At 34.8% G+C, this 27675-nt stretch overlaps 1 long non-coding RNA gene across 1 annotated transcript; it reads right to left on the reverse strand.

The window, feature by feature from the left end:
• Nucleotides 1–822: 822 nt before the first annotated feature.
• Nucleotides 823–16196, reverse strand: LOC123659280. Its single transcript, XR_006744001.1, has 3 exons — nucleotides 16116–16196; nucleotides 1895–1900; nucleotides 823–834 (listed from the first exon to the last, which is right to left on the reverse strand). It is a non-coding gene; the product is annotated as an uncharacterized LOC123659280 (long non-coding RNA).
• Nucleotides 16197–27675: the final 11479 nt, after the last annotated feature.

Genomic DNA, 27675 nt, shown 5'->3' on the forward strand with positions numbered 1-27675 from the left:
GTTAATTTGTTTGACCGATATATCATAAGAAATGAAGATATGGATATGTCAATGCATGGCGTCTATATTTACAGCGCTTATAGCTTGAAACTTACACAAACAACACAGCGAATAAATTCAGAGTGTTGGATGAATTTAAAGAAATCATTGACAAAACATTAAAATTAAAATCAATTAGTTACTGACCTCATCGCATGATATACCTAATCACGGAAAATACCGTCAAATTGATATTTTTTCCTATTTAAGCTCGGTAAATGTTTGTAAAGAAAAAACAAATGCAATTTCTTATAATTAGTTGGACTTAAAATTTACAATTAGTCTCCAAAACTGCACATACAGAATGATATAAAATACTAATAATAAATCATATGAAAACATAACGAGTTCTTGTTTTCAACCTTTGTTAGGTTTATCTCATTCAATTTATTTTAACGTTTTCATAAAGTTTTTAAAACCTGTTCCTAAAGTATATACTAATAATAGAAATTAAATTAATTGTATCGGATTTACAGATTTTAGTGGATCCTCACTACTGCATTTAGCTTACACTAATCAAAATTCAACTATGTTCATTTCAAAACGGAAATATTATGAAGCCGAATGTGGGTTTGTTTTAAACGTGAACCGAATATTTAATTACCTTCAAACTATAACACATTGTGTGAGAGAGTCTAGCGGAACGCATCTGTTATTTACATAGAGCTTTGCGCTTTTAATTCAAGAGCAGCTTTTCGTTCTTTTTCATATATTTTTACGGTTTGAGGTAAAAAGGCAAAGAGCGTTTTTATTTATCTTAAGAAAGTATCTATAAGAGAAAATTAAAAGAATAAACTAGTGTATGTAGTGATAGTAAATAAATATGTACATGTATGTAAGCTAAAGGGATATTGACTACGTGTATATTTTGTCCAAGTAAATATATATTATTTACTTTGAAATTATTTATTGTAGTGTACCAAGAGATACCATTATCGATTAACAATACTTTATTAGTAAATATAAACAGTAATTATCAAACAAATAACATTGTATCTATTTATACGTATATAATGTAAAAAAATAATATTTACTTTTTCCCTAAGATATCGCTCACGTTTGAACATAAAAAGTCATATGTAAGTACATGGGACTTTCACATGTCACTTTATATGAAAATATTAAGTCTGAAATAAATAAGATATAAGATTTTGTCCTCACGAGCGCAGACAGAGCTAACAAGCAGTTTATATAATTTTAACATCTCCATCATGGCTTTGAGCAAAACGTAGGGCTAGACTAACAAGTTAGTGGCATAGCGCCAAAGTTTGTACGTTTATGTGTATCAGATATTTATATGTATATGTAATAACTTAACAACTAAACCGTATTGTGAGCGAATTATTTTCGATGAGATATATCTTGAAACGGATTTTTTTAATGGTATAACAATACATATATATATATACAGCAGGCCGTGAAATAGTAGTAAAATAGAGTGAAGATATTAAGATATACCAGCTACTAAAATGAATAACGACGACGCGTTAGCGCAACGGTCACAGCACTGGTTTGTGGCTATTGCGCTGGCGGCTGCGGATTCGATCCTCGCACATAACAAACATTTGTATTGGCTATACCGATGTTTGCCGTGGTCTGGGTATTTGTGCAGTCCTTATAGGTCTCCCCACCGTGCCTCGAATAGCACTTTAATCCGTCGGTTCCGATTGTTATCATGTACACTTGACTGCGATCGTTACTCATAATAGCGAATATATTCGGCAATCTGCATTGGACTGACGTGGTGGGTTAAGCTCTTTTCCTTGGGGAATCCATGGGGAAAGAGGCCTATGCCCAGCAGTGGAATATTACAGGCTGAAGTGAAATTGAAACATTCTCATATTTCAAAAATCACACATACCTACATACTTCATTCCACATTGCCCGTGTTGTTTTTATCATAAATGTCACCGAGCGATGGCTGAGATTTATTTGAATTTTAATCATAGTGTTTATGATTATGATTTGAAAATGTTATTTGCATACAATCAAGGTATGCAAAATTAATCTCATATTTTATTGGTAGTGTAGTTATTTGATTTATTCATATGATTATGAAGTGCCATTCAGCTTGGCCAAAATAGTTCATTCAATCTAACTTAACGAATTTGTCGAATATTGTATTGTTTAATCTGTCAAACGATGGATATTCTACAGGAGAGATAGAGGCCCAAGCATCAGACGACTTAACAAAGGTCTCCTTAAAAATAATGATTAAATTGTATTTACCAGCAAAGTGATCAGTTTTTTAGTATTTTTACAACTTATTTCTCTTTAATTCTTTGATTTCTTTTGTTTTAATCTTTTACTTTAGTTAAATAAATTAGTTTAGTAGTTCTTTTACTGTAATTAATTAATTAGTTAGTCAAGTTTAATATAGTTATCACCTATAATTAAACTAAGACTGTACTGTTATTATATATATATATATTTACTTGAAATATGGTGTATACTTTGTTGGTGTTCTATAAATGAATAAGTAAATTATTAAATAGTATTTGCTTCTGAATTCACTGCCTAGTATAAAAAGCCTAAGTTGAACATGTACGAGTATCTAGTAAACGGAAAATATATTATAAATAAAAACAGTGAAAATTGGGTTTGAGTTTTTTTATAAACCTGACGAATAATAACTGCTCAACCTTTACTAAATGAACAGATTATATTTTATTGAAATGATTGTCTTATTGTATACCTTCCTTTAATTATACACACGCACACACACACATCAGCATATCGCAGTCTACTGCTGGACATAGGCCTCCACAAGTGCGCGCCAAAAATGCCGTGAACTCAAGTGTTTTGCCCATAGTCACCACGCTGGGCAGAATTGTAAATTGAATGGTAATCCCGCCATCGGTCGGCTTTTTAAGTTTCAAGGTGGAAGTGGAACTGTGTTATCCCTTAGTCGCCTCTTACGACACCCACGCGAAGAGAGGGGGTGGCTATATTTTTACTGCCATAACCACACAGCCTCTTTTTTATACTTTCTTTAATAACAGTTTATCGTAATATTCTAGCTCAGTTTCGGTCGTAGTCTAACTTCTAAGCCAACCTCTATCTCAAACTCCTATTTTAATAACTTGCAACAAGCTTTGATCACATATTTCATTAATCTATAATCTATAATAATATATATAAAAGCGAAAGGTCACTCACTCATCACGAAATCTCCGAAACTATAACACCTACAAACTTGAAATTTAGCAGGTAGGTTCCTTATAAGACGTAGGCATCCGCTAAGAACGGATTTTACGAAACTCGACCCCTAAGGGGGTAAAACGGGGGTTGGAAGTTTGTATGAAAGTCGTATGTTTTTGAAGTAAGTGACTTGAAATTTAAAATGTAAGCTCTATAGATGGTGAAAAGGTGTCCAAATAATGTATCTTTAGAAATTAACTCCCTTTTGGGGTTAAAACGGGGGATGGTAGGTTTACTCAGTCATTACGAAATCTTCGAAACTATAACATCTATAAACTTGAAATTTGGCAGATAGGCTCCTTATAGGGCGTAGACATTCGCTAAGAACGGGTTTTACGAAATTCGACTCCTAAGGGGGTAAAACGGGGGTTGGAAGTTTGTATGAAAGTCTTATGTTTTTGAAGTAAGAGACTTGAAATTTAAAATATATGCTCTATAGATGGTGAAAAGGTGTCCAAATAATGTATCTTTAGAAATTAACTCCCTTTTGGGGTTAAAATGGGGGATGGTAGGCTGACTCACTCATCGCGAAATCGCCAAAACTATAATAGCTACAAACTTGAAATTTGGCAGAAAGGCTCCTTATAGAGCGTAGACATCCGTTAAGAACGGATTTTACAAAATTCGACCCTTAAAGGGGTTAAACGGGGGTTGGAAGTTAGTGTGAAAGTCCCATGTTTTTCAAGTAAGAGACTTGAAATTTAAATTGTATGCCTTATAGTTGATGCGAAGGTGTCCAAATAATGTATCTTTAGAAATCAACTCCTTTTTGGGGTTAAAACGGGGGATGGTAGGTTTACCCAGTCATTACGAAATCTTCGAAACTATAACATCTACAAACTTGAAATTTGGCAGATACGCTCCTTATAGGGCGTAGACATTCGCTAAGAACGGGTTTTACGAAATTTGACTCCTAAGGGGGTAAAACGGGGTTTGGAAGTTTGTATGAAAGTCCTATGTTTTTGAAGTAAGAAACTTGAAATTTAAAATATATGCTTTATAGATGGTGAGGAGGTGTCCAAATAATGCATCGTAATCTATATATAAAACAGAAAGGTCACTAACTCACTCATCACGAGAACTCAAAACCGCTGGATGGTCTATCCATCCAGGTTGGACAAAGACAAAATTTGGCAGGGAGGTAGATTATAGTTAGCAGACGTTCGCTAAGAACGGATTTTATGATATTCCACCGCTAAGGGGCTTTAATTGGGGTTGATAGTTTGTATGAAACATATACAGCCTGAAAATAAATTTAAAAATGTGATGTATAGAAAGGTTTTATAAAAAATAACTATTAAATTATAAAAATAGTGCCTTTTAAAAAGTTACTCAGTCAAACAAAGTCTCCAAAAGTGTATGTGATCGATTCGCTCAAAATCTGCTGAACGGATTTTCATGCGGTTTCACCATTGGAGAGAGGGCTCCACCATTGGCCAGAAGAAGGTTTAGGGAACGGCTAAGCCGATTTTGATGAGAGTTTCACTGGAAGTTTGCCAGGAAAACTTTGTGACACACTGATTTCAACGCGGGCGAAGCCGCGGGCACAGCTAGTAATGTATATGCTTATAATAAAATTTTATACAATTCGATTGTAATTTATAAAAATGGCAACTATTTTGCATTAAACAAATAAATAATCACGTAAATCGGATCATAAATCTCGGCGTATTCAGTGTACAAACATTAAAAAATACCAACCAATTTTTTAGTCGCTTAAAAAGAAGAAAACTTCAATTTAAAAACCTAAATAAATGCCTAAATAGCCTGCCAGACAAATTTTCCGCTATCAAAAAGAAAAATCTGACGTAATAATTTGTACGGAAATTAACTGATCCTTTAAACATCAAGAATAATATATATATATGTATATATATATTTATATATACACATAACATGGGCTCTTAATTGCCTGTACCTTTTTTTATTTATATTTTAATTGTCAAACGTTGAGGAGTATTGGTTTCAACATTGAATAATATCTTAATGAACTGAATAAAGCAAAAATAAATTATTAACAAAATTAATATGTACTAGCAGTTGCCCGCGGCTTCGATCGCGTAGAAATTGATATTTTTTTTTTTTTTTTTTTTATTACGATATGGGCTTACTCTTGACCTCAGTCTAGCCCTAGAGCACAGACGAGGTCGAAGATGGAGCGAGTCCGCCCAGAAGAAGCCTGTTCACTCGCGCTTTAAATATGTTCGGGTTATATGAACTCGGAAATACAGACGCCGGCAGGGAATTCCATTCCTTGGCTGTGCGCATTAAAAAAGATGATTCGAAGCGCTTTGTACGTATGAAAGGTATATCAATCAGGTAGGAATGAAAGCCTGCGGTACGTCTGAAAGTCCGATGGAAGAAAGGAGATGGGGGTATGAGCTCGTGCATAATATTTAAAAAGAGGAGCTAAAATATTGTAACATTATATTACAACCTCTTTCTCGACCAAACTGTTCGCAGAGCTCCCTCTCAACAGGGTACAACTCAACAAGGTAACAACCCTTAGGTCATCTCAAGCCATTTTTAGGAAACTTCAGCAACACGAACTCGTCTCTTATTCATTTATCCTATTAATCCTTAGTAGCATGATAAATCAAGGAATTTCATACAAACTTGTAATAGCCTTTAGGATCTTTTAATCCGGCCCTATCGATAAATTCGTTATTAGTGGATGTCTACTAACTATAAACTACTTTCCTACCAAATTTCCTCTTTATGCGTCCAGCGGCTTATAATATTTCGTGATGAGTCAACGATTTAACGATTTTATAAACATATATAGATGAACCCTTTCATCAAATATACTCAATATTCATTGTATAAACATTGATTAAACTTAATTCACGATTCACGGAGATATCGTGAAACATAAAGGAAAAAGTGTACAGTTGAATAGAAAACTCCTTTGAAAAAATGTGGATTAAAATGTAAGCGCAGAGAGTGCCTTTTAGACTTTCAGTTTGCGCTAGAAATTCGCTAACGAAAAACACTTACAAAATTGAGTCGACGATTTAAAAGACTTTCAAAAGTCAATTCGAATAAAAACATTAGCAGTAGGAAAAAAAATCTAAAAAAAGAACAACTTTAATTTGCAAATAATACTTTTAAATATTTTTTTAAATAACAAATGAAACGGTGTTAAAAGTTGTCATTAAGAGTAATTTAAACAATTAATACAGTGCAATACATATACGTAAAATTCAAACCAATCTTTTATTACTGTATAATAAAACGACCATTTGCATGTTAAAACCTTTATTGTAATAATCTTTGCTCATTATTAAAATTTTACATTTAAACAGACACGCTTCGTTAAATATCGCTATCCTATTAACGAAATTTTAATTAAAAATGGAAAAATAATTGTGATTTGTACCCACAATCGGATAAAGCATTAACGTTGACAATTAAAGTATATCTTAACCAAGAGTTCTAATCCGGAATACATGTAACTCATTCACACGTCACTTCAGCTTATCGCAGTCCACGGAAACCAACCAAAAATAGCGCGAACTCAAGTGTGTTGCCCATAGTCACCACGCTGGGCAGGCGGGTTGGTGACCGCAGGGCTGGCTTTGTCGCACCGAAGACGCTGCTGCCCGTCTTTGGCCTGTGTATTTCAAAGACAGCAGTTAGGTGGTTATCCCGCCATCGGCTTTTTAAGTTCAAAGGTGGTAGTGGAACGGTACTATCCCTTAGTCGCCTCTTAAGGCCCCCACGGGAAGAGAGGGGGTTGGCCATATTCTTTACTACCGTAATTACATACAAGTGACTGCTAAACTTTTATGTATAATTTAAAAAACAAATACATTACAAACAAAAACAAATACATTTTTGTTCAACCGTGCAGTACCACTGAAATTTTCGTTCTTAATGTTACTTTTGCTTTTTAAATCTTATTATGGTGCTTAAATTAAAACGTTTGATACATATGGTAATACAGGATAACTCTTAAAAGGGTAGCAATAAGAAGGTACAAACGGAAAACACTAATAATTCACGCAAATGAAACAGTAACATTGTAAAGTACTAAAGTGTGAGTTCCTACACAAGATACTAGAGGCTGTTGCTAACTGCTGCAACAATAGTTTTAAAAGAGTGCGTGAAGGCGTGCAGCAATGGAATTTCCGATTTTTTTTTTTTTCTTAAATTTAATTACAAGAATTTTCTAATTTTCAACCGACTGAAAAAAGGAGGACGTTTTCGGTGTGTTCCGATTTTGATGATTCTTTTCATATTGTCTCATTTAAACATCGAGATCTGACTAGTGTTTTTTGAGTCATTCTGATTTGAGTTTGTGAGGAAACATAATCATTACAAAAACAAGACATAATCACATAATTTAGAAGATTGTATAGTAGCCTCCATAGACGGATCTATCAGATTAAAGCTGGACATAAAAGAAGAAGTAATATTCGATTATCAAGTCACTTATAACTGTGTGAATAGAGTTCAAATTGCCTTCGCCGAGGTTTAGTGGTTTTAACGTCCTTAACGTAAGTCGAGAACACTACAACTAATAAGGGGACGTTTTTATGATATATCTTTTTTTAAGACTTTTCTTTTGTAGATAGGTTCTATACGTACTATGAACGCTAAATTATTTTCTATAAATTTAATTGGTAAAAAGTAAAAGTACACAATATTATTTTTTATATGTTATGAGATATACCGATTGGAAGTTAGAGATGAGGAGTCATTTTGTTGAAAATTTCTTAATTTTAGTACAGGAGCTATAAATAACTTCCTCGCTTTTATTTCACAAAATATTTTTTTTCCATTAAACATAAAATAAATATAAACCATTTTTAATTCTAACAGGTTTCCTGTTCAAAAGACTAATATTTTTTTCCTGTATTTCGCTTCAGCCTGTAATATCCCACTACTGGGCATAGGCCTCTTTCCCCATGTAGGAGAAAGATCAGAGCTTAATCCACCACGCTGTTGCGCCAATGCGGGTTGGCGGATATATTCCCTACTATGAGTAACGATCGCTATCAGGTGTACATGATAACAACCGGGACCGACGGCTTAACGTGCTCTCCGAGGCACGGTGGGGAGACCCACTAGGACTGCACAAACACTCAGACCACGGCAAACACCTTTATGGCCAATACAATCGGACCCGCAACCGCCAGCGCAACAGGTACAATCCATGCCCGTGACCGCTGCGCCAACGCGGCGTTCTTCCTGTATAATGTCTTATATTTCAATTTAAAATACTTCGTCTTATTTTCACTTATCCGTAGTTTCAAAAAGTTATATACTAAAAAAATCAAACAACAAAAGTTCCCGCACCATGTAACCACGTCATAACAACGACGCAACAATTTTCCTAAGTGTCAGTAGCAGTTTTATTCCGTGTACTTTGGAAGCTCGCGATCGCACCCACTCACCAGCCATCAACCAAACGGTTTATCTAGTTTAATGAATGTTTCCACTATTAAAATTACATAACTTGTAAAACTTAGTTATGGGTGTCTCCAGTTTGATATCATATACAATTTAAATAAATAAAAAAAAGTTAAATAAAATAAAAAAAGTTATCGCTACTACCAGACTAACTGTAAATAATTAGACGAATTGGTAACTGTACATCATAATATTTCTTTGACGCTTGACTTGGGGAGTAAGCTGGTGAATGCGTGACGAGAGCGTTACGAAAAGTGTGATCGAGTGAGTCGAACGGAAGTTGAGACGGAGATATCAGTTAGACGGAACATTCTGTTCGTGTTACTGTAGAAATCAAATCTAAAATAACTTTTTTTAAGTAGGCTTCGAAAGCACCTTTGAATCGTCATCTTAGAAGTTAAAATTTTAATTCTAGTTAAAAGTTAATCTACCACTGACTCGAAATGTATATTATGCAATCGACCTTCGTGTGTGACATTAAGCTACAAAAGTAAATCAAGATTTGATTAGAAAAAAATTAATCTACATTTTCTCCTAAAAATAAAAGGGTATTCGCATACCTAATATATAAATTGTACAAGTCATCCAATACGCGTGACATATTTTTATAATTATTATTAAAGATTAAAATAAAATCTTTTCTTTGTAACTGAAACAGTTTTTATTTTTTATTAACATAATGCGAAAAATCATGAACATGCCTAGACTACAAGTGTGTTTTGTCATCGATTATGTTTTTACGAATTGTATTTAAACACTATTAATATTCATAATTTATTAATATATAATTAATCTGTTTGAGATTTGTGTTCTATAATTAGTATTTTGAAAATATAAATTCTTCAACAGGCTAGACAAAACATACTAGTTATTAACTTGTCCTCATACGTAATCCTAATGAATTACTTATTAGGTTATATAGTAAAATATTAACGCTTCAAATGGCTTTCCAAATTAATTATTACCTAGATTAAGCTGAAGAATCGAACAATTTGTCAAGTCACTATTAGTCAACTATGACTACCAAAATGAACGTCAAAAGCACTATGTTAGTGTTTAAATTAAACTTTGTGAATTATATTATATAACATAAATTATCATCGTCTTCTTAATATTATTTAAATAAATTAGCGAATTTAATTTAAGCAAATAAAATCAGTGAATTGATTCCAAAACGCACGCTTAAATTATTTAAAGTTTATATTAATTTAAAACGACTTTTTTTTTACAGTATGTATCAAAAAATGTTTCGTTCCTACTGAATGCCTTTGAGCTTCGAGTTCCGACGGCGCGTTAGAGTAACATTTTGTGCTGTTGTAATGTCACAACGCTGTCAAACAGACATTATCGTTAACACTATGGAGCGCAATAACGCGACGTTACGACGTCCTAACACACGTACGCGTTCAGTGTGGAAAAAGCTTTATTATAAAATAGAAATAAAAATGCGCTCTCAATATCCTTACGAATTCAAATACACAATATTCCACATTGATAATAATAAAAATTTACAGCAAATTTTTCAACTGAAACAAATCATTAACAATAAAAAACGCTCATGTCTACAGACGCACATAATCAAAACACTCAAAATCGACTAGTATGTAGTTTTTTACTACAAACTTACAAAATGTAATGATACTAAATTAAAATGCCTCAAAATCATTAAAAAAAAGGTTGTCACCAAAATTTTCCTTCCATATTTCCTTTAATATACATGGTTCTTAACTCGTTATGGCCCACCATATTGAACAAGAGCCTTTCTAGTTGGAAACTGTCCAAAATTTCGCTCTTAATTGTTAATGAAATTAAACACTTACGGATATTACTCGTTATATATGAACAACCGTATTATTTACAAACCATTTTGTAAGGTTATTTTAAAGTGAACAACTATCGTAACATTTTATGATGTGCTTCAACACGTATTAAGGTAAATATTTTTGAACAATTTCAAATTTTTTTTTTGTTTTTGTTTTACTTAAGCTAAAAAAAAAACACTCATATTCAATCGTAGTTACTACAGCTTTTCAAGTGTTAAAAAAAGGAACAACTCCTTTGGAGTATCTCATACTTACATAATTTTCATTTAGATTACTCTCTGTTGTAAACTTAGTGGTAATTTCAGGCAGAGGCGGCTCGTCCTAAGGAGCGCTGGTGCAGTGCACTCCTACGAAAATTACATAGGTAATCTTAAATCTATATCTATTTATATTACATACGATCCTTACATTACATTCTTTCTAGTGTACTATGTCTATATAATAGTCTATTATATTACGTACATTTGGTATTGAGTTGTACCGAGTGGAGCACTAGTGATTGCGTTTCTATGAAACGAATTCTAGTAACAACTCCTAGCACTATATTCAATGAGTGCGAAAGAGACCAGCCGACACATGAAATAATAGATTTCATATGAGAAATTAGATTAATCTGGAGCACCGCTCACGCCCGACGGTGATATACCGCAGGTTCGACCATGCGGCCTGCGGAGCATGCCAAGCGCCACGGGGACAATTGAGGTAGGGCACAGCAGGAAATTTCCTGCTCGAAATATGGAGCAGGCCGACGGGTACCTCGATCTTACAGAAGATCACAGCTAAATAATACTGCTTTAAAGCAGTGTTGTGTTCCTGTTGGTGTGTAACGTGACCAGAGCTCTGGTGTGAATTGAGGATAGCGTCGACACGCGCTTGCGATGCTTCTGGTGTTGCAGAAATCTATAAGCTACGGTAATCCCTTATCATCAGGTGTAAGCTTTGCCGACCTAGTTATATAAAAAATAATACCTTTTTTGTGTAAACACCCATCAAAAAATATCAGCCGCCTCTGATTTTACGTCAACCATTAAAGTATGCAAGTAATTATTCTTGTCCCGTTATCAAAAAATAATTATTTACTTTTTCTAAAATTAAAAAAAAAAGATGTTTGAAGAGTTTTATATATAAATTTCAAAACATTTTGCGGGTTAAATGGTATAGCGCTTTAGTTTTAATTATTTTAATGCTAAAAAATCTCAAAGATTTCGTAGTCAAAAAGCCGCTTAATTTTCGCACATTATTCCCGTTGGTTACCGCGTGCACTCGTTTTAAACATTAATTGATGTGAATTCTGATGTCATTTATAATATCCGACCGATTTTATCTAAATGGTACTAAATCAGCTTGTTAGCGTTCCACTGTTGGGCAAAGGTCAGACAAATAAATGGTCATGTGTTGAAAATTCTGATTCTGAGATGATTCTGAGTATTATACATCCATCGACAAAGTTTTTCTGGAAGAGATAGCTATAAGGCCGCCTTTGTACATTACTCCTTATATGTTTAAATGTCTGTTTAATGTATCCTTTCAAAGCGGTGTGCAATAATGTATATTCTATTCTCATCTATTCTATATCACTCTGGGTGAGAGTTGAACCCATACTTTAAAAAAAAACTCCAAAATTAGTACACTCAATAAAAAGTTGTGAGCTACATAAAAATATAGTAAAATTGAGAATCTTCCCCCACAAAGCTTTAAAAATGAATGAATGATTTTACTATAATTATTTTCAAAACAATTTAGAGAAGTTTCAAAAGCGGTGGACATGAAAACCGAATTCGTTGATTGAAAAAGTCGTACGATCGTATTATAGTCGTGTCGTGTGTTGTAATAAGAAAAATTCTTCCCTGTCCGCAACGCACGAAACCCATCGCGGTTAACCTCGTGCGTGTTTCCAGTTCCGACTCCCTGATAATCTTTTAATCCTGGATGCTTTATGTTGACCGCGATTGTTATGAATTTTGCGACACGTTTATTGTTAAAATTCTCTCATTCGAATCGTTATAGATAATTTATTCAGAGGTCTAGAAAGTTTAGCCATATAAATCCATTTCATCGCTCCAATAAAGCAGTTTTGAATGAAAATCTGTTTTAAGCATGTTCAGAAATATCGACGTATTTTATTAAGCTACTGTAACGGTACTAAAAATTATCAGAGAGAAAAAAATGGTTGCCCGCAGTCGCAATATTACATAATTATTACAACGCATCGTTCATATTATCGCAACATTCACTATCGCAACGTACATAATTCAGTGGACTTTAAACTGGAGAATTAGAAGATCATCTCAGAAGATAATAAAACATTTCAAACATAAAACACTTCTAATTATTTCAAAAGATTATATTAATATATAATACTTAAAATATTCGCCGCGGTAAGACTTTTTATGCAAAAATATTAATAGCCCAGAAAATTTGATTACTGTGTTCAAGTCATGTTTTTCACATAACATTTAATAAATGGGTCTTGCGTGATTATTTAATAGAAACAATGTAACGAAATTGAAATAAAAGTTATTTATTTTCTGTACAATATATCATATTGCTGTTTACATATTTCATGATGTTTTTATCACGATGGACGTAAATTTTTATTAATTGATCAGGTTGAATGCTTTAATCCGAAACATATCCGTTACTTTATAATGTTGTGTTCAAGGTACAATTCTGTAAGCGAAACCTTATTTTCATTAAATTTTCATTAAATAGGTACATATAATTTTACATGTCTTTGTTCAGTCGAAGTAATTGGTTTTAAATCGTAATGCATATGAATGATTGCCGTACTATACCACCGTTTAATGTTTAATAAATAGATAAGTTATTACCAAAGCCTACAGTAACCTGAAATACAAAAATCCGCATAATTATATTTGCTGTTGCCTACCTTAACCCTAATCTCAGCACATGGACACTACACAAGACATATTACATAAGAGTCGTATTATTAAGTTATGAATCTCTGTAATGATAATTTGAAATTTATTTTTTCTGATACATTTAGGTTTTATTGCTCACTACTATTTGTAGTAACAACATTTTTTGTATATGGAAAATAATTGTTAAAGAAGTTTTTACTTTATAAAGTTTATTCGTACATTTCTATTCATTATTACTCAAATAATTTCAAAGCAAAAATTTGACTTAAAACAAATTATATTTACGACTTCTAAAATAAATATTTTTCAGCGAATCTTTCCGAGCTTTTATAATGAGATACTTTATTTCAACGTCAGTTTGTCATTTAAGCTTATCCTTGTTAGGACTTTGCATTCATAAAAACATTTCCTTAATTTTCTAGGAAAAGTTAAGTTATTAAAGAAGATTAACTGAATCGAGGATTAATTACAAAAAGTGTATTTAATAATAATAAACATTACACTTTATTGGTTTGTCTGTATGTCTTAAGTTTCTAGTTAAGAACCTAATATCTATTATCATGCCATCTGTAATTTTCAAACTGGTAAGCCATAGGCCCTGTGTTGTGTGATTACGGCAATAAGAATATAGCCTCCCCCTCTCTTCCTGAGGATGTCGTAAGAGGCGACTAAGGGATAACACACATAGATAGTACTTCTGGTATCGCTCGATATAGAGGGCGCCTTCGACAAAGCATGGTGGCCAGCTCTCAAGAAACAGCTAGTAGAAAAACATTGCCCGAGGAACCTATAAGCCTTGGTCGACTCATATCTGAAGGACCGAAGAGTCATAGTAAACTATGCCAGAGCATCCTGTGAGAGGGAAACCACGAAGGGATGTGTCCAGGGATCCATAGATGGACCGACCTTCTGGAACCTTATCCTGGATTCGCTTCTGAGAGAGATACAAAGCATGGGAGTGTATTGCCAGGCCTTTGCGGACGATGTGGTCCTCGTTTTCTCGAGCCAGAAAACCAGCAACCTGCAAGCTTCGGCTGAAACCACCTTAGCGGCCGTACAGGACTGGGATAAACGTAAAAAATTGAACTTCGCACCGAAAACGAACCGGGCAGAACGTCTTTCCTGACATTCGCGAGAAAAGTCGCTTCCTTGGCTGCAAAAAGAAATAGCACGGCCTCCTACCACAGGCTGCATTCATACCACATAGTGCCAGTACCGTCACAACAACTACCAACACAAACACAATTACACAGACACCGACACACGTTCAGGTCCGTGTCCCATATACCGTTTACCAGCCTGGGGCCACTGCTTCTCAGCCCCTGAATACCCGAACGCTGCGGGGCCAAATAACACAGACCACACCGTCTTCTCTGCAGAGTTTGTTCCAGAAGAGAGCCAATAAAAACGTACCTTCGCAACCTACTCACAGCAAAACACCAGTGGCCTTGTTCAAAGAATGGAATGGAAGCGGTGAAGTGGGAATAAAGACCAGATGCGTGGCTCTGTTTATGGACAGCGAAGCGGAGAGAGTCGGAATGAGTTTTTGTCGCTCCGAAGGTCAGGATCGTCTGGTGGTCTCGCCGGGGCTTGCCCTGCTGATGACAGGTAGCACGCAAAACACAAGCATAAAGCGCTGTAAGATCGAGGCGCTTGCGCAAAAACCGAAGGACGACTTAATTTACCGTCTGGTGCGGTTGAAAAATAAAACAATCGTGCTTTTCGAGGAAAGATAAAGGTCTGCCTTCGCGCAGTCAAGTTTGTGGCTACAGCGGCTGGACGAGGCCTCCGGGGGGGGCCCCGGAAGGATCAGTGTGGACTCAATGAGAGTCGGATATGACAAAGGCAACGTATCAGACAGGTACGGGTGTCTAAAGGCCTCACTGAACAACGAGGTTATTATATACGAAGACAGGGGGGAGGATCTAGGCTACCTAAAACCCAAGATCAGGACATCTAAACCCCCCGCATCGCCCAGCGGATCGGAGCGCCTACAGAAACAGGTCGAGGCCGAAAAGGCTAAGTTAAGCAATCTGACAAAAGCCACACCGAAACCGAGCCTGATGTCGATGGCGAAGTTTATCCAATCGACGATCTCCCCAAAACGAGGCAAAAAACCGCCCCACTTGTCCCCCAATCAGGTCGATACAAGGGAGCGGCAAATTAATGCGTTGAAAAGGTTCACCGAGGACGAAAGTTCGAAGCACCCGGAGGCGCCACCAACTGTTCGAACAAGGGCCGATATGGGGCAAGTAACACCACCAAGACTTCGACCAGCGTCCACACCGTCTGAACACGCGCAAAATGCCCTTACCGAGTTCCTGGCCATAACAAAGGCAAACCGAGAGGTGAACCTGGCCACATGCAATAAGATCATGCAGAGCTACCAGTACAACCACCTAAAGTTACTGGAGGTGGAACTCGAAGAAGCCGAAGCAGCCATTTACAACAACGACACTCGACAGATACTCAAAGGAAATATGTCGGGGAGGTATATGGCTGCATATAACATCACAGCAGGCTTCGTGAGCGCGGTCGAGTCTGAGGGGCAGGAACAAGAGCCTCAGATCTTCAATACACCACCAGGGGACCCGGTGGTGGTAGTGGCCAGATGCACGAGAGTAATGCTGGATGACCGGATTCTCCGGATGGCTCAAACCATCACGGGGGACCGTGACGCCGATGATTCTTCCGTGGTCTGGGGGCTACCATCACTGGAATGGATAAATGGGGTTCCAGGATGTGGAAAGACAACTCGCATAGTCGGGGAATTCGATGAGGACGAGGAAGTCGTCATCACGACCACAATCGAGGCTGCCAAAGAACTTAACGACAAGCTGGCACACCGCTATGGCTTTAAAGCCAAATCTAAGGTGCGCACTATGGCCTCCGTACTGGTCAATGGTTTTCGAGGGGGCGCAAAAATCAGCCGTCTTACGGTAGATGAAGCCCTCATGAACCACTTCGGGGCCATAGTGATGGCAGCCCGACTATCAGGGGCCAAGAAGGTGGTCCTCATCGGACATATTAACCAGCTGCCGTACATCGACAGGGAAAACCTGTTCAAGATGCGGTACAGCAGACCAACCCTGATAACAGGCATATCGTGGGAGCTGTCTTGTACGCACCGAAACCCCAAGGACGCCGCCTTCGCCATCAGCGAGGTCTACAAAGATATTTATAGCTCAAGCCCAATAATCCGTTCCCTGCGCGTGGAAAGCTTTACGGGCGCGCAAATCTCTGCAAGACAAAACTGGACCCTATACCTGGTCTTCACGCAGGAAGAGAAGAAGTTGCTGGTGGACCGGGGATACGGGAAAGGGGAGGGGTCGCGTGTCTTGACTATCCACGAGGCGCAGGGCCAGACGAGTGAGAGTGTCATCGTCATCCAGACGAGGAGTGGGAGGCTGCGAATACATGACAGCGTTTCGCACGCGATAGTCGTGGTGACTAGACACACCAAGGCCTGTGTCTACTACACCGACTACAGAGATGACGCGATCTGTCGTTTCGTCGGGAGGGCGGCGGAGGCTACGGAAAAAGACATCCTCGTGCATAGTCTTAAGATGGCGATTCATAATAGAGACACCGCCGTCGTTGAGAGTATTCTCGAGATGTCAAAATAAAATTGGAATAGGTTGCTTTGCTTGGGAGTACTCCTCGTTGGTAGTAATATAGACAATATTAAAAAATATATATTTTTAAGAAAACTATTATTACGCATGTAAATAATGTAAGATTTAGCTAGATATAAGTATATATATATTATAAGGAAATAATAATAATACAAAAAAAAAAAAAAAATTTTTACCATACATTAGATTAAGAATCGGTCGGTGGACTCACGTCTCTTTTGGAGACATTAAAAACAGTCTGACTTGAACAGCGATGTTGCTGAGTAACGCCTACCTTGACATACAAAAAAAAAAAAAAAAAATAAAAATTGCATGTATTTCGAATAAAAAAGGACATGGGTTTATAAGCCCGTGGATGTATATGACTTGTAAAAAAAAAAAAGGGATAACACAATTCCACTACTACCTTGGAACTTAAAAAGCCGACCGATGGCGGGATAGCCATCTAACTCCTGGCTTTGAAATACACAGGCCGAAGATGGGGAGGAGCGTTGGTGTGACAAAGCCAGCCCTGTGGTCACTAAGACGCCTGCCCAGCGTGGTAACTATGGGCAAACGAGTTCACACCTTTTTTGGCGCGAACTTGTGGAGGCCTATATCGCGCAGTGGACTGCATTAGGCTGAAGTGATGAAACCATAGGCCTTGTAATATTTGCAGGATAGTATTTAAAATGGATATTTTTGACCTAAAAACAAAATGTAAATTAAATTTGAGATACACATATTGAGTTTCATGCGGGATGAAAATACCCGATATCCTAGCAATTACTATGAACTCAGATTTTACCAAAAATCATTCACATCCACTCAGAAGTTTCGATGCAATACGCAGCCGAGATACACAAATAAAAAAAAATCACTTCTCCCTTCAGAATTGGTTGCAACGCATCCTCCATAACAAATTTCTGAAATATCCTCAATACACGGAATCGATCCTGCTACAGTTTTGGTATAACTATAGATTTTTTTAAATACGTTTCATAAAAGCTAAAATAGAAATTAAATACTGTGTATGCAGATATCAAACCTGAAAAATACACCAGTGTTAAAGTAATAGAAATACTATAAAACAATGGAAGTTTTGCAATATTCATTTTTAATGTTACCATCCTAAAGCAAAATTGAATTAAGGGTTTATTATTTTTCATTAAATTACTATAATATAAGCAATTTTGTTACAGGGTCACCTTTCTTTTGTAAATCCAAATGACAAGCTAGGGCCGACGAAATTTAAATTTAATTTTGCAAGCCGTAATACGATTACGTTTATTATTGTATTCTATTGTTTATTTGACATTACCTTTATTTAATAAGGCAGGCGTACACTGTGAAATAAGAGGCAGTTTTTACGATAGTAATGCACAGAAAGTTTTAAAATCATGAACTATTCCAGCACCATACTTTCATAATTAGTAAAGACCTTATAATCTCTTTTAGAGATAAGTTCGCCCTTGCCAACATCCCTTGTATAAATGATTTGTGATTATGTTTTTTTTTTAAGTGCAATAAAGAATAATAATAATAAAGACCAATTTAACGTAGTCACTAGACAAAGAATTCGGAAAGATAAGGTTGTATATATTATTATATATTTTTAATTCAGTTTAATAGTTTATTTTGTAGAGTTTATTTTGTAGTACTATCAATTTAGTACAGATTATTTCACATCGACAAGTTATTGAGTCAATTAATTTACAATTGTATTGATTAAATAAATTTAACATTTTATATTTTTTAGAGCTGAATTTGCCTAGATGTAACGGGTCACTGGTTAATTTCTGCTAAAGAGAGACATTAGCATTTGTACAAATACTTGTTTCTGATCTCAGTGTATTAATTAATAAGAATAGCAAGTTAGAGTGGCGGTGGCCTGGTCACCTGTGACGCATAACCGATCGCGTCTGGAGCAGTTGTGTCCTAGAGTGGAGTTAAAAAATAATTTTTATTGAAGGAAAATACTTCACGTTTTCTACCCAATTTACCGGCAAAGCAAAGCGGACATTAACCTAATCTTATAAAATGTTCGTAAGTGTTGTGCACGAAATTCTGCATGTAAAACCAAGATCTAAGGACAAAACTAAAATAACAAAAAAAAGGAATGGGAATTCCTGCACAATGTATTAGTAAGATTCCAAGTTTCCGGTGTGAAATTAACTTTACCATAGCGGCGAAGGATGCAATAGCAAAAATGTGTTGCGGCTAAATGCCAAACAATTCCTAGGAGCATTCATGCTGATAATGGAATACACAGAGCGTCCCAGGTCGATGTGTGTGTATAATTTGCTTAAACGGAATTTTGTTAGTGTGTGTGTGTGTGTGGGTTTTGAATCGAGTCAAGAGAAAGAACTTCATGAAAGGTCAACTATAAGACGATATAACCTTACCAATTTTAGAAATGTGAAAATTTTGAATGAATGTTCGATCATGCCGTAAAGGTTTAATCAATCCAAATGAAAGTTGGAGCATAGATAGCTTGTAATTTATAAGAACACATAGATTTAACAAGCTATTCCGGGACGCGCGTCTAACCGAACATAACTCGTGCTACTACTACGAATATGTCCTACGCTTCAGCCTGTAAGACCCCACAGCGTAGGACTCTTTCCACATGTGAAGAAGGATCAGAGCTTGATCCGCTACGCTGCTCCAATGCGGGTTGGAGGATATTCCCTACTATGAGTAACGATCGCTATTAGGTGTACATGATAACAAACGAGACCGATGGCTTAAGGTGCTCTCCGAGGCACGGTGGGGAGACCTACAAAGACTTCACACCCAGACCACGGTAAACATTTGTATCTGTATGGCCAACACAAATGTTTGTCATGTGCGGTAAACGAACCCGCAACCGCCAGTGCAACAGCCACAAACCAGTGCTGTGACCATTGCACCGCTGTTACACATGACACATTAAAATACGAAAAGAAACAAAAAAAGAGCATCCGACAAATTCAGTTAATTTGTGATCTAACTCATTCGAAATCACGTGAAACATCGTGTTTCATTGTAATTACGTTCGTAGGATGTATTCCAGTTCTATTTTTACAACTGGACAACCTCAGGAAACAAAGTTTTCTAATAATCTAAATTTACTTTTTCTCTTATCTATTCTTCCATAATCAAACTAATGGTTCTTGAAGCACACCGCACGCTCGAGTTTTATCCAATTTCAAATAGAAAATAAAAGAGTTGTGTGTTTAGTATGATTATAAAAGTACGTACATAAGAATGCTCATTAAAGAGTCATTTTTTTTACACAATCCACAAGTTGTGCATATCAATATATTTAATAGTAAATGGGAAAGCGAAGTCCAGTTTCGAGCGAACGAGATAATGATTGCCGGAAAGTGGACTGGAACTTCATTATTATAATATTTTTAAAGAATAGTCATGAAATAAGGTTGAAATCAAGGTTTTTAAAGTGATTTACATAATTAGAAACCTTTCTTAGGTGATGTAATAAAACATTATAATATTGTTTGCGTTTTAACATGTAGTATATTGAAGTATTCTGTTATTTCTATAATGGTTTTAATTGTTAAAAAAATTGGTTTAAAGTCCTAATTACTACCAGCAGCAACCTTGAATAATTTTTTTACTTACTAACTATGACTTAAACAAATAAGTAATTCTGGGCGTTTTCGAAACAAATCTACTAAAAATTGTCTCTACTAAGAATTAATAGAACTTCGATTGAAGCGCTTAAGCGCCCTCTTGAACATTTTAACAACACTACCTATAATATATTTAATAAACTAGCGACCCGGCTTCGCACGATTGCAAAAACTATCAATTTTCCTCTATTATATTATGCATGTATTATACATATAAACCTCCCTCTTCAATCACTCTATCTATTAAAAAAACCGCATCAAAATCCGTTGCGTAGTTTTAAAGATTTAAGCATACATAGGGACAGAGAAACTTGACGACGACGAAAAACTCGACAAAGACTGTTTTATACTATGGACTGATATATCATACATTTGTTCAATGCAAGCCTTCAACACCGGATAATATCCTACATAATTTTATTATGAAGCGTCAAAACACTTTCTATCATTTAGTTTAAATAATTATGCTTACTATTAGAAAGTAACTAAAGAATGTTGTATTGTGAAAGGCTATGACTCATATTTTAAGCTATGAACTATATAGTTACTTATACAGCACTATATACAAGGCTGTTATTATTTTTATTAAATTTATTTCAATAGAGAATCCTGAATTGCTAATCTTAAGTAATTCCTCCCACTTAGTAAAGGGTAACATCGCGGTATCGCACGCAAGCATCGTAACAGAGTGATGTATCACTTAATTCGTTCCACTTAATCGACCTCGCAGCAGTACGACGTTTAACTGTATATTTTAATAACAAAAAAATCTTTTTTTTTTTCAACGATAATAATAAACTAAATAGCAGCCAGCTCACATAAAGATATTACCAGCCTTTGTAGCAATCATTGTTGGCGAAAATACGAGTAAGTACTAGAAAAGAGTTAGGATATACAAAATAAGATGTTTTTTTAAATATCGTATCAAAAATCGACCTTTCCAGCGGGGATCGAACCTGCATCTCCGACTGACCGTGTCGGTGCTCTAACCAATTAAGCTATGCAACGATGTATCCGCTAGATCGAAACTTTTGATATGATGATTTTATATTCGGTCTAAGCGACCGTGACGCCGTCTATAGTGGGTAACACAAAAATAAAAAATCGTATAAATCAAAAATAAGATGTTTGTTGTTGATAACGTGTTTGCTTTTAATGTTACGATACGTTACTATTATTTATGTGTACTTTTTATGTCCAATATTGTTTACAATTGTTATTTAAGTAATTGATGTAAGTGGTATATGTATACAGTGTGTATACTTAGGACAGCGCCTTAAATAACCGTTTCAGCAACACAACGAATGTTTATTTCGAAACGAAATTGGTTGTCTTCTCGATGAAATGGATTGACCTTTTAGGCACATGCACAGATTTCTTCCCCTTATTGACATGATCAGAAGAGCCAGTTTAGCGTAACAAATCCTGAACTGGTCAATTGTTTATAATTGAATGCATCGCAGCCTGTAACTAAGCGAGCTGTTTCCGTATAGCTATACAAATGTGTGTCGTATTTAGTAAATGTCTTATTCGTTTGACTATTCTTCTAGAGTGAGTGAATTATATTGACTTTTGTGGCCAGCCTTGGTATTCTTTACATTTTGGTCATATACGAAATAAAAGTTTTTGTTCGTTTTTTAAATAACTATACATTTTTTTTGCAGGCTTAAAACACATCAACATTTAAGTCTATTATTTTGCTTCTTCAAGACGTAATTTGATGTTCCATAGTGTGATTTCAGATCAGGCACTTTTGTTATGACATATTCACTAGTTTATCTTCGTTTTCTTTATCGGACACAAACAAGTGATATTATGTAGTACAGGCTACATTCATTACATCAGAGGCATAAAGCACGTTACCATTAACTTTACGATTAAACTCGTCAGAATTTATTGACATTTGTCTCAATAACTGCTTTTTACTCTTTCAGTGTTTGCACCCCTGCAACGACGATGTACTTTATTCTCAGAAAATGAAAAGTACGGGAAGCGCTTGCTGTTAAGCCTTTATATCTTTATACAAATGCAATAAATATAGTTTCGAATTTCTTAGTACCTTAATGCGTTAGGTATTTGGTTTGACTCTAAGGAAAGCAACAAATTAATTCTATTTATAACTCCTTCATTAACAAGTTTCTCTTACTCTCTTTGATGTGTAAAGATCTTCATATTTAACGTTCGTACTAGCAAAGTCGTTGGCTCAGTAGTTTGGGAACTATTAATATTAAAGGCTATTCATGTTAGGATGGTTTCACGAAATTCTTCGAGAAGTTTAAGTTGCAAGAGGTTTCTAAATACGTAAACTAAACCATTGTAGCACATAACCTCAACATTACATGAAAATCGATCACCAAAGTAAGAAGAATCAAATGAAGCAATTGATTTTGTTTATTGGTGAATTACTGATATTAGCCGAAGAAGAGATTTTTATAATAAACCAAATAGAAAAAAAAAAGAATAATATATGTCATTTCACTTATCAAAATTCTTTATTCTGATTTTCCTTGAAGCATTTTTTATGATAAATTTATTTTTTATATTTTGTAAAAACTAAAAGAATATGTTACTATTAATTACACCTTGACTCAATCACTTCTACCATATGTACGTAATTTAACGATACTTTTCCCCTAGTTTTAAGGTACATATATGAAACGTTCAGTACTAACTATCGCTTTTAGTAGTGCCGAAATGTTGAAAGCGTATAATGACCAACAAAAATGACCAACAAAAAACATAGTAAATATATAATTTTAAATATAAATCTTGGTGTTAATAAAAATTAAAAACTTCTATTAGGCTAATTTATTTTATTAAATAATTTTGGTAGATTTTGATGGAATCAACCTGCAAACATTCCACTGCTGGGCACGGGATTTTATCGTCGTGTAGGAGTAGGGTCGGAGCTCAATCTACGCTGCTCCACTGCGTGTTGGCGGTAATAGGTTTCAATAATGGGAAACTTTTAAATGGCATAACTTTTATTGTGCTAGACAAACAGAATACTCAGATAGTGTTGCATAGATTGACGAAAATAAAAAGACATTATAGAAGTTGGACTCCAATAGTCATCATCTTAACTAATACACATTTATAAGACGTACTTACAATTTGACATGATTTGATTTAATAACTTACGTGAAATTGAATGAAGAGGACGAAACACGAAGATTAACAAAATTATGCATTTATAGGACGAGGGAATTAAGGATGAAGGACATCATAACGAGGATGTAGAAGTTTAGGGTAGTTAACAAACTCTGGCCTACCTTAGTCAAGGCCACATTTTATACATTACTAGTTAAGGCTCCCTGTTTCACTCGTACTATGTTTGATTTAATCGGAATGTTTTTTTTTTTAATATATATAAATGATCTGCCATTTTATGTTAAATATATATGTGATATAGTGCTATTTACAGATGACACTTCTCTAATATTTAAAGTTGATAGGAAAAAGTAAATTATGATGACGTGAACAGTTCTTTGTCGCGAATTCAAGATTGGTTTAAAATAAACAACTTGATTTTGAACGCCAAAAAAACCAAGTGCGTTGTGTTTTCGTTACCTAATGTTAAGCATCTAAATTATAATTTTATAATAAATAACGAGAGGCTTATAGTCAATGATACTACAGTTTTCTTAGGGATACATTTGGACTCAAAACTTCAATGAATTCCCATTTGTCATCCTTGAATGGTAGACTCAGCTCCGCGGCATTCGCAGTTAGAAAAGTACGACAACTGACCGACGTAGCAACTGCACGCTTAATATATTTTAGCTATTTCCATAGTGTTATGTCTTACGGCCTGTTACTGTGGGGTAATGCTGCAGATATTGAGACTATATTTATCTTGCAAAAAAGGACTATTAGCGGCATTTACGATCTTGGAGCTCGAGTCTCCCTACGGGATGTTTTCCAAAAGGTTGACATATTAACGATTGCGTCGCATTATATTTATAACAATATTATGTATATTCACCAAAATATTCATTGTTTTAAAATAAATAGTAATAATCGCATTGTAAACACGAGAAGGAATAACAAAATTGTAACTCCAAGTTTCCGACTGCGTAAAGTAAACGTTTCCTTTTTGGGTCATGGTATTCGCATGTATAATAAAATACCACAAACGATTTTGGAATTGTCTCAAGATAAATTTAAAGTTTTTATTAAAAAAAAATAATAGATAAAGCTTATTACTCGGTGCAGGATTACATAGTTGATAAAGATGTGTGGACTTAGTGACGCTGTATTTCATGCAACATGTTTCTAATTTTGTACTAAAACACAGTTTACATATTATTTTCAAAAGAGTAACTGCGGAATTTCTTGCCGTTTCTTCTCTGCAGAATCTACATTCCGAATCGGTGGTAGCTTCACTTTTACAAAAATAATAATTTATTTTTAAAGTTTTAATTTGTAAAATGACGATACGAAAGTGCTCTTGGAGCCTATTTGAATAAAACTATTTTTGATTTTGATTTTGATTTTCGTTAAGATACAAAAGTAGACTGCGTAATTACTAAAACTGTGATCTACTTAAAAAGTTACAATCAAAGAGTAATATTCATCCAAGCTCACGAACTCTCAAATTAAAAATATTAATAGTGAAAGCATTCAGAAGCCTGATATGATTCATGATAAGGAATACATTGAAGATTAGGAGACGGAAAGTTAGGTTAGGTCAGGAATTAATCACAGCTATGACATTATTTAATAACGAAACGAAACATTCACTGTGTACTTTGAGTTCACTTTAATATTGTCTTGAAGTACGTTCGTACGTTCTCGTTACAAGAGTTGCAAAAATTTGCAAGATAAGGCCTTCCTTATCAAATGTGATAAATCTCACATTTTGATATGACACATACATATCTTACTTTGACAAAAAAAAGGTTTTTTTTATCTCATATAAGTCTTAAAATCCCATCGCAATATCTTATGTTATACATAAGACTATCTCAAATCTTTAATTAATATATGAAAGCCATCGAGAAAATGACCATCATTAATATAGCTGAAGAAAATAAATAAAGTACGTCAATCGCAGACAACACAAGTAATAGTTTTACTATTGATTTTTTTTATGTTTTTACTACATTTAGTGTAATGAAAAATTACCAATACAAATATATATATATATTCTTTATTGCACTAAGTAAATTTTACCACAGTCATTATCATATATAATTATGTAGTATATGTATGTATGTACGTATGTATATATTTATTTATATATTTATCTATATAGTGTTAGTAGTCTATGTAGTTTATGTATTTTATCTTTTTTTATTTTTTATTTTTTTTTCATTCTTCTATTCCTGCACTACTTTCCCCGTGTTCACATAATTTCTCACTACCATGGGTTGACTGGAAAAGATCTCTTGTAGAATGACTATTGCAAAATTACTTAGTGCAATAAAGAATATAGTTATAATATAGTTGGTAAGGTTAAGGAAGTTGGCAAAGGCGAACTTATCTCTAAAATAGATATCTTCCAGTCAACCCATAGCAGTGAGAGAAAATGTGAACACGGGGCAAAGTACTCGTATATATATCGAAATTTTAAATAAAGGCATGTTTGACATTTAAATAATCTCATAATTTCTAACGTTTAGTTAGTAACCTTGTAGTAAATAACCTCGAGCAACACTCATCAACTACGTAATCGGTAAAATAATGGGTAACCATGACAGAGGTAAAATTAGGGTTGAGTCGGAGGGGTAAATACGATTGTTAGGTTTTGTGGGATTAAAAAAACTCGTGCAGACTCCTCCTGTATTGTTATAAGCAGTAAGTAAATCAAGCAAAATTTGAAATAATCCAGTAATAGTAAGATTATTTTAATTGTGATTTCTGCTCCTGTTTATTATAAATACTACAATCTTTACACACACTGCTGTGCGTTCCTAAGGTAAGCATAATATAATATATTATATATAATATATTGATAAAATAATACATATATAAATATAAATACAAATATTACACCCAGGCCCAGACGGGAATAGAACTCACAACCCGCGAAACAGAAAGCAGGCCCACTACAAATTGCGCTAACGTGAAAGTCAATCAAAGTTTTATCCAGATCAAAAATACGTTTGACAGTTAGCAATCAATCTGTCGCATAATACTGCGTACTATTGCTCGATTACAGGGAAATTATCGTAAATTGCCTAATTATAGCCAGTTAACTTGGTAGTAATTTCTTATTAGTTACACTACATTTTTCTCTTTCTAAAGATATAAGATTAATTTTATCGTAATTTCTGTAAGTACACAAGATATTAAATAATAATCGATATTTTTTCAAATAGAAATATATGACATAACTATTTTAAAAAAACAATCGCTCTGGAGAAGTGGAGCGTGTGGCATGTATCCGCTTAAATATAGAACGTTTACGGGTTCCATTCCTGCCCGGAATGGATATTTTTATTTGTACAAATATTTCTTTCCGGTTTAGATGTCTGCCTTTGTGGCTGTCCCCACCTTGCCACGGAGACCACGGTAAGCTGTCGGTCCCGGTTGTTATCATTTACACCTGCTAGCGATCATTATTCATGGTAGGGAATATATCCGCCAACACACAGTGGATTAAGATTTGAGTCTTCTCTTACATGGAGAAAGAGGTCTATGTAGAGCAATGGGATGTTACAGACTGAATAAATCATAAAAACTATGAATGAATTGATCTCAATTAAATTATTATTTTTTCTTTATTAGAATACAAAAAAAGATATGTTTTTTTTTAATATGCTTGGTTTGGTTTAGATACAGTACTATGCACTCACATAATTTGACTAAGCCCTTACGACTATCTCATTTAGAATGGCCGCTTTCAGTATATTTGTCAATGAGAACGATAAAATATTTACAAATAAACATAATTTTACTAACGTAAAGTGATTCTGACATTTTTTATGACTTTACATTCACTAAGAATGTTAGAATCACTTCAATTTGAAAAATTTAATTGATAGAAATTTGCTTTATAATAGGTAAATCTAGAAATTTGAATATATAACAAATAATAGATTGCAGTGGTAGGGCACAGCAG

Source organism: Melitaea cinxia, chromosome 13 (assembly GCF_905220565.1).
Source record: "Melitaea cinxia chromosome 13, ilMelCinx1.1, whole genome shotgun sequence".
Classification (NCBI taxonomy): Eukaryota; Metazoa; Arthropoda; class Insecta; order Lepidoptera; family Nymphalidae; genus Melitaea; species Melitaea cinxia.